The sequence below is a fragment of the Sphaerodactylus townsendi genome, unplaced genomic scaffold, assembly GCF_021028975.2.
Source record: "Sphaerodactylus townsendi isolate TG3544 unplaced genomic scaffold, MPM_Stown_v2.3 scaffold_896, whole genome shotgun sequence".
Taxonomy (NCBI): Eukaryota; Metazoa; Chordata; class Lepidosauria; order Squamata; family Sphaerodactylidae; genus Sphaerodactylus; species Sphaerodactylus townsendi.
This window is the reverse complement of record NW_025951129.1, coordinates 1-6,620: the sequence shown is the minus strand read 5'-3', so window position 1 is coordinate 6,620 and position 6,620 is coordinate 1. Positions and strand designations below refer to the sequence as shown.

At 48.5% G+C, this 6,620-nt stretch overlaps 1 long non-coding RNA gene across 1 annotated transcript; it reads right to left on the bottom strand.

The window, feature by feature from the left end:
* Positions 1-521: 521 nt before the first annotated feature.
* On the bottom strand, positions 522-6,042 carry LOC125425595. Its single transcript, XR_007243390.1, has 3 exons — positions 5,773-6,042; positions 2,729-2,938; positions 522-942 (listed from the first exon to the last, which is right to left on the bottom strand). It is a non-coding gene; the product is annotated as an uncharacterized LOC125425595 (long non-coding RNA).
* Positions 6,043-6,620: the final 578 nt, after the last annotated feature.

The following is a 6,620-nucleotide window of genomic DNA, read 5'->3' as shown; positions in this document are numbered from 1 at the left end:
TTTAGTACACGGTTGCGCTTTCGGTGGAGGATTATCTCCCCACTCCAGTCACCTCAATCAGGCCTTCTGAGCCCCATTGTGAACAAAGAACCCTTCGTCTTGTCATTTCTTTTTAGTCTACAATGCTTAAACCGTAGCCATAAACTTCACGGGTGTTAAGATGGGACTCTGCAGTCCTGTCAGCATGCTTCAGAGGGCCTTTCCCCACTTACCTTAAGCCCCGCGCTACTTGAGGAGAGTAGCGCGGGGTCCCCCGGCACTCCCCATGAGAGGGGCGGCGACAGAGCAGCCGCCCCGACACTGCCGCTGTCGCGCCCCCTCAGTGCGAAGCATCCCTGGCGCTCTTGCAAAGGGCGCCTTTTGATGACCCCGTGCAGAGCGCGGGGTTGTGGGGAAGCCCGGGTGCGCGCCAGGGATGCCGCGCGCTGGGAATTGCGCGCAGCGACGGCGGCCGAGGGAAAAGTGGAGAAAGGCCCATAGTCTCCTGAACAGCACTTAACGAAGGCAAATCACACCAAATGTCAGGAAGATGAGCTATGACTTTATTTAACTCCACTGTGAGGAACTCTGCGTGAAGAAACGGCAGCCACAGTTTGAGAACATGGAGGTGTACAAAGCTAATAGAGCTGGAAAAGTAAAAGGACTCAAAAGTTCCTCATGTATGAATCAGGTTAATCCAGACCTGCTGGATTATGCATTTGCTTTCAAAAATGGCGGAGAGATCTACCTTTTTGCACACGAAGGCAGAATCGAGGAGGATACCCAGAACACTTGTCAATAAAGTTCATGTTTAAAAATGAAACATTCCGTCTTTCCTTCCAAAGCCAGGAGATTTGATTTTGGCACTACAGGTATGTACTCTTGGTGGTTTCTATAATCCCGTTGGCATCTTTCTCTTCCACAGGTCCATTTTCAACACAATTTGGGGCTGTCTTGTTGGCTCTAAAGAAAAAGAATGTTGTTAAATATTAGAAAAGGTGCGTGTGTGTGTGTGTCCCGACACCCAGAATTCAATATCTAATGGGTTCTAGATCAAATCAAGTCTGAATTCTCCCTACAAGCTGAATTCTCCCTACAAGCTGAATTCTCCCTACAATCGAGGCTATCACATTTGGGTCACATTAGGAGAAGACAAGAGTCACTAGCAAAGACAACTGAGCTAGGAAAAGGTGAAGGCAGCAAGGAAAGAGTAAGACCCAAAATGAGGTGGATTGACTCAATAAAGGAAGCCCTGGCCTTCAGCTGAAGACCTGAGAAAAGTTATTAATGATCGGCAGTCGTGGTATTAAAATAATTTAACAACTGGTTCCGGTTGAGCGGGGGTGCAGGGTGCCACCCACCCTCGCTCAACCAGAACTGGCTGCCTTCCCCCCGCCCCGGCTCAACCTCTGGCCCCAGTGGTGGCCAGAGATCGAGGGTGGCAGGTCACAGCAGCTGGAGGGCTTGCCGCTAGCTGCTTCCGTCTCCTCCTCAGTCTCCATTGGCGTGGCCCTGGTCACCACCGATGGAGATCAAGGAAGGAGGCAGGGCCACAGGCGAAAGCAGCCAGCAGCAAGCTGCGGCCCTAATGGCTGCTATGCCCCCCCCCAGCTGCTGTGGCCACTCCTGGCTCAAGTGGGCCATGGGGGCCATGGGGGGAGCACAGAGGTGGGATTAGCTACCGGTTCTACTGAATCGGTGCGAACTGGCTGAATCCCACCACTGATTATAGGGTATTTCGTAGGTCATTAATTCACAGGGTGTGACTTGAGGGCACGTAACACACAATATTCTGACCCTGCGCTATCATCTCTTCAATTCAAAATTTCACATAGCCACTCTGAAGATCCCTCCAGTGACCCAAAAAGAAATCACCAAGTAAGCCAGATGTGGCATTTTTGAAAACTGAAACCAGAGTCCTTCACTTTCATGTGCCACTAAGAAGAAGCATGGTTGCATGTGTGCGGTTGGGCTAGCCCAAATTGCAGTGGCTAGAAGCATTAAAGTTTGGGGGCTGGGGGTGAGGAACAGCTCAACTAACCAAAGCCTTCAACTAACCAAAGCCTTCCCCACTCTGCCACTTGAGCTGTGGAGGCTTATCTGGGGAACCAGATTAGCTTGTGCACTCCAATACATGCCAGCTGGGTGACCTCAGGCTAGTCACAGCTCTGTGGAGCTCTCTCAGCCTCACAGGGTGTTTGTTGTGAGGGGGGAAGGGAAAGGAGATTGTCAGCCCCTTTGAGTCTCCTTACAGGTGAGAAAGTGGAGGTATAAATCCAAACTCTTCTTCTTTTCTGCATCACCCATCAACTGCCAACACTGTCAGTACTGTCCCCTCCCGGCCTTGGGATCGGGCGCCATATATTATTGCTGCTGCTGTGTTTTATGGTTATAGATTTGTAAATTGTTTTAAATTACCTTAGTTTTTATGTGTTAAATGTTGTTTTTAGCCTGCTGTGTTTAATGTTATTATGTATTGTTGTTGCAGGCCTGCTGTACGCCGCCCAGAGCCCTTCGAGGATGGGCGGTTTAAAATCATATAAATGAATGAATGAATGAATGAATGAATGAATGAATGAATGAATGAATGAAAAACACGAAGTCAGCATCAGCTGTAGAGAGGGCCCGATTCACCAGCACGCTAACTACCTCCCTGGCTATGTTTTAATGTGCTGGAGCTTCCCGCTGTGAAAAAGGTGAGGATTATTGCCTCCTGCAAAGAACTTCTTAACAAGGTTCGGCCACTCACTGTTGGCTTGGTGGAGCCTTGGTGGTGTCGTCTTGAAGATCTTTGTTCCGGGTCTCGGGAAGAAAGAAGCAGAGGATTCCCCCGACCAACGCCGTGCTTCCAAGCAGAACCATGGGAATTGCAGGATGGATCTCATCCAAAAGACCGACCAGTGGGGCGAGAATGCCACCGATTCTGGCCGACGTGGAGCACAAACCTAAGCTCGTCTGCCTGATGGAGGAAGCAAAGCGCAGAAAGATGCGGTTGAGACTAGATTTACATCCTGGCAGAGAAGCTCCATGAAGTCATAAACATGGCCTAAAAAGGTATTATTTTACTAGCGGGCCCGGCCACATGTTGCTGTGGCAATTGTCCTTCTCATCACAGTCCGCAACCCACACAGATGTCTATGCAGGTCCAATGACTATGCATAGTCTTTTGGGGTGGTCAAGTGGAATCCCTCTTTCCCTTTTCAATGCACATCATTATATGGTGCTGTCTTGTTTTTTTAGTATAAGGTACTCCCCTCCCTCACTTCTCTTCCCTTGAATGCTACCCCTCCCCCTCCCTCCCTTCTCTCTCCCTCCGCTAGGGTGGGTGGGTCATATCCAGAGGTTGGCCCCCTGCCTCCCCTCCCTTGCATGCCACCCCTCACTCTCTCCCCTCTCTCACTTCTCTTCCCTTGCATGCTCCCCTTCTGTCCCTTTCCTCTCCCTCCCTCTCTTCCCCTGCATGCCACCCCTCCCCCTCCCTCCCTCCCCTCTCCCTCGTGTGCATGTGTGTGTATGTGTTTCACTTTCACTCAAGTTACTGCCTGTGTGCTGTTTCCACTGCTCATATCTGGCCATCTGAGTGAACATTCTGAGCAGCACGAACATTCTAAGGGTGACAGTTACACACAGGCGGCTGCATGTCCTTCACCATAGAGCGCCAGGAAAAAGGTGTTTTGCCTGGGCCAGGTGTGACATTTTAGGTATGTGAACATCTAAGAACACTCTCACCTGGCTGACTGTAGTGGCTGGGGATTTTCAGAGGAATTGGCCCAGCAGTTACTGAGTTATACTATCATCAACAAAAACATTGTTAGCTTTTTATATATATAGATTTGTTTTAAATATTTATGTGCCCACCTTTCTCTCAGACATCTCAGTCCCCACCCTCCCTGCCTTAGATTTTTGGGATCAGTTCCTTTTGGACAATAAACATTCCCCTCAGTTTCCAGATGTTCTACAGGTAGTGAGTGTGATTGGTTGGGTTTGCTGCCGCGAGGTAAAGTTTTGTGGTGGACAAGGAGATTATTGAGATCACTGAGGCTGGATTAATATATAAACCACTAAGAAGATTTATTTATGTGCAGGTCGGTTTTAAAGGAACAAACCTGCAGCCCAGGTCTCCAAGCAGACACAGTAGAAACCTGGCTGAGGCATGACATTTAAACTCATAATTCTCTGTTGGGCCCTTTCCGCACGGGACAATAAACGCGGGCTAACCACAGGACAAAACCCATTTTGGGGGGGGGGGGACTTTGCACGGATCCCACTCCTTACGGGAGTCCGCTCCATGTTTCCCCCCCAACCTGGGTTTTTCAAGAATTGAACTATCTGAGATTCTTTAGTTGTAATGCGGATCGCAGCCTCTCATGAGCAAATGGTTGCTTGCTTCCCGGTTTTTAAAAGTCTTCCCTGGGCGGCTACGCAACATGAGGGATGAGTTTTTTAGAAAAAGACACACTTCCATGCGAAGGCACGACGGCAGCCCACATTGTTTACACAGGCTCCGTTCGCTGCCTGCACAGAGGCGTGTGAATGGGACAGCAGGAGAGCAAGTTACTTTATCCTGCCTGCAACCTGCTCTCCGGGTGCTGGGCAGAAGGGGCCTCAGGGGTCCATGAAGCACCGCCTAACCCTCAGTGCCCAACTGAGAGTAAAATGGTCAGAGTCATCTGGACAAGCCTTAGCAAAGAGTTTTTCCAATATGGCATGGACAGGGCCCAATCAAATCTTTAACAATTATGCACATGCCAGCATCATTTACACATCTTGAACTATTCAACTATTATCATTTACCATTGCTATCAAACAATCCTTTTGAGATACCTGAAATGCAATATTTAAAAAGCCAACATCATAGAGCTATGGCTAGAAGTGTAGCATTGGCTGGCAGGGTACGGCTTGTGGACAGCGTAAGAACATAAGAACATAAGAACAAGCCAGCTGGATCAGACCAGAGTCCATCTAGTCCAGCTCTCTGCTACTCGCAGTGGCCTACCAGGTGCCTTTGGGAGATCACGTGCAGGAGGTGAAAGCAATGGCCTTCTGCTGCTGCTGTTTCCGATCACCTGGTCTGCTAAGGCATTTGCAATCTCAGATCAAAGAGGATCAAGATTGGGAGCCATAAATCGACTTCTCCTCCATAAATCTGTCCAAGCCCCTTTTAAAGCTATCCAGGTTAGTGGCCATCACCACCTCCTGTGGTAGCATATTCCAAACACCAATCACACGTTGCGTGAAGAAGTGTTTCCTTTTATTAGTCCTAATACTTCCCCCCATAATTTTCAATGAATGCCCCCTCGTTCTAGTATGGTGAGAAAGAGAGAAAAATTTCTCTCTGTCAACATTTTCTACCCCATGCATAATTTTATAGACTTCAATCATATCCCCCTCAGACGTCTCCTCTCCAAACTAAAGAGCCCCAAACACTGCAGCTACTCCTCATAGGGAAGGTGGTCCAGTCCCTCAATCATCCTTGTTGCCCTTCTCTGCACTTTTTCTATCTCTTCGATATCCTTTTTGAGATGTGGCGACCAGAACTGAACACAGTACTCCAAGTGCGGTCGCACCACGGCTTTATATAAGGGCATGACAATCCTTGCAGTTTTATTATCAACTTCTTTCCTAATTATCCCCAGCATAGAGTTTGCCTTTTTCACCCTTTTGTAGAATAATGGTTAGAGTAATCCAAACTCTTTTTCATGCCCGGATGGGAGCTTTTATTGTCATGTCTCCGAATAATTCTCCCCTGGCCAGCAGTTTCTAAATCGATGTCAAGCAGAATGAGATCCTCACCTGACAACCGTGGGAAATATCTCCGCAGAGAACACATAGGTGGTCGAAAAGGAGGCCCCAAGAGAAGCCTTGCCGATAACAGCCAGCACAGTCACGGCGATGGGGAACTCTGGGAAAACACAGAAATTAGAGATAAACCATGACTGCCTTCCGGGAAAGCTACTACCATTTCACAAGTATCTGGCACAGGAGTGCATTCGCACAGGCCTTTAAAAACGTTTTGAGGCAGGAAATAAAACATTTCCCCCATGGAGTCCTGCATTGTTTCACTCCCTTCGGTTCTCAAAAAAGTTTCATTTGGAGCCTCAAGATGTTTTAAATGAACGCCCTTTTAAAACGATTCTTTAGTGGAAACATTTTTAAAACGGCTTCATTTGCTCTAGTATTTGGGCAAAAGCTCTATGGTAAAAATGGTTTCTGCCATAAGGATTTTGCCCAAGTACTAGAGCGTCCACACGCTGCCCGTAATGAGTCAGTGTCACTTCTGGTGACTGGCAAGAAGTGATGTTAATGTGTCACCAACAATATGGGGACTAGGCCTGTTTGCCACTAGTAAGTTCCACCCCCACCTCTCCCCCACAAGTTGCCCCGGGGTAGCCCCAAGGTTGGCACACACTCCCAGTCCCATCTCCCTATTACCTCCTGCCAGTATTTGCAGGAAAGAAAATTGCCTGGCACCCCTATGACTCATCTCAGCAGCGTAAGAATTCTCCTGTGTCTTAGTCCACTCATAAGAACATAAGAACTAGTCTGCTGGATCAGACCAGAGTCCATCTAGTCCAGCACTCTGCTACTCACAGTGGTGCCTTTGGGAGCTCACATGCAGGATGTGAAAGCAATGGCCTTCT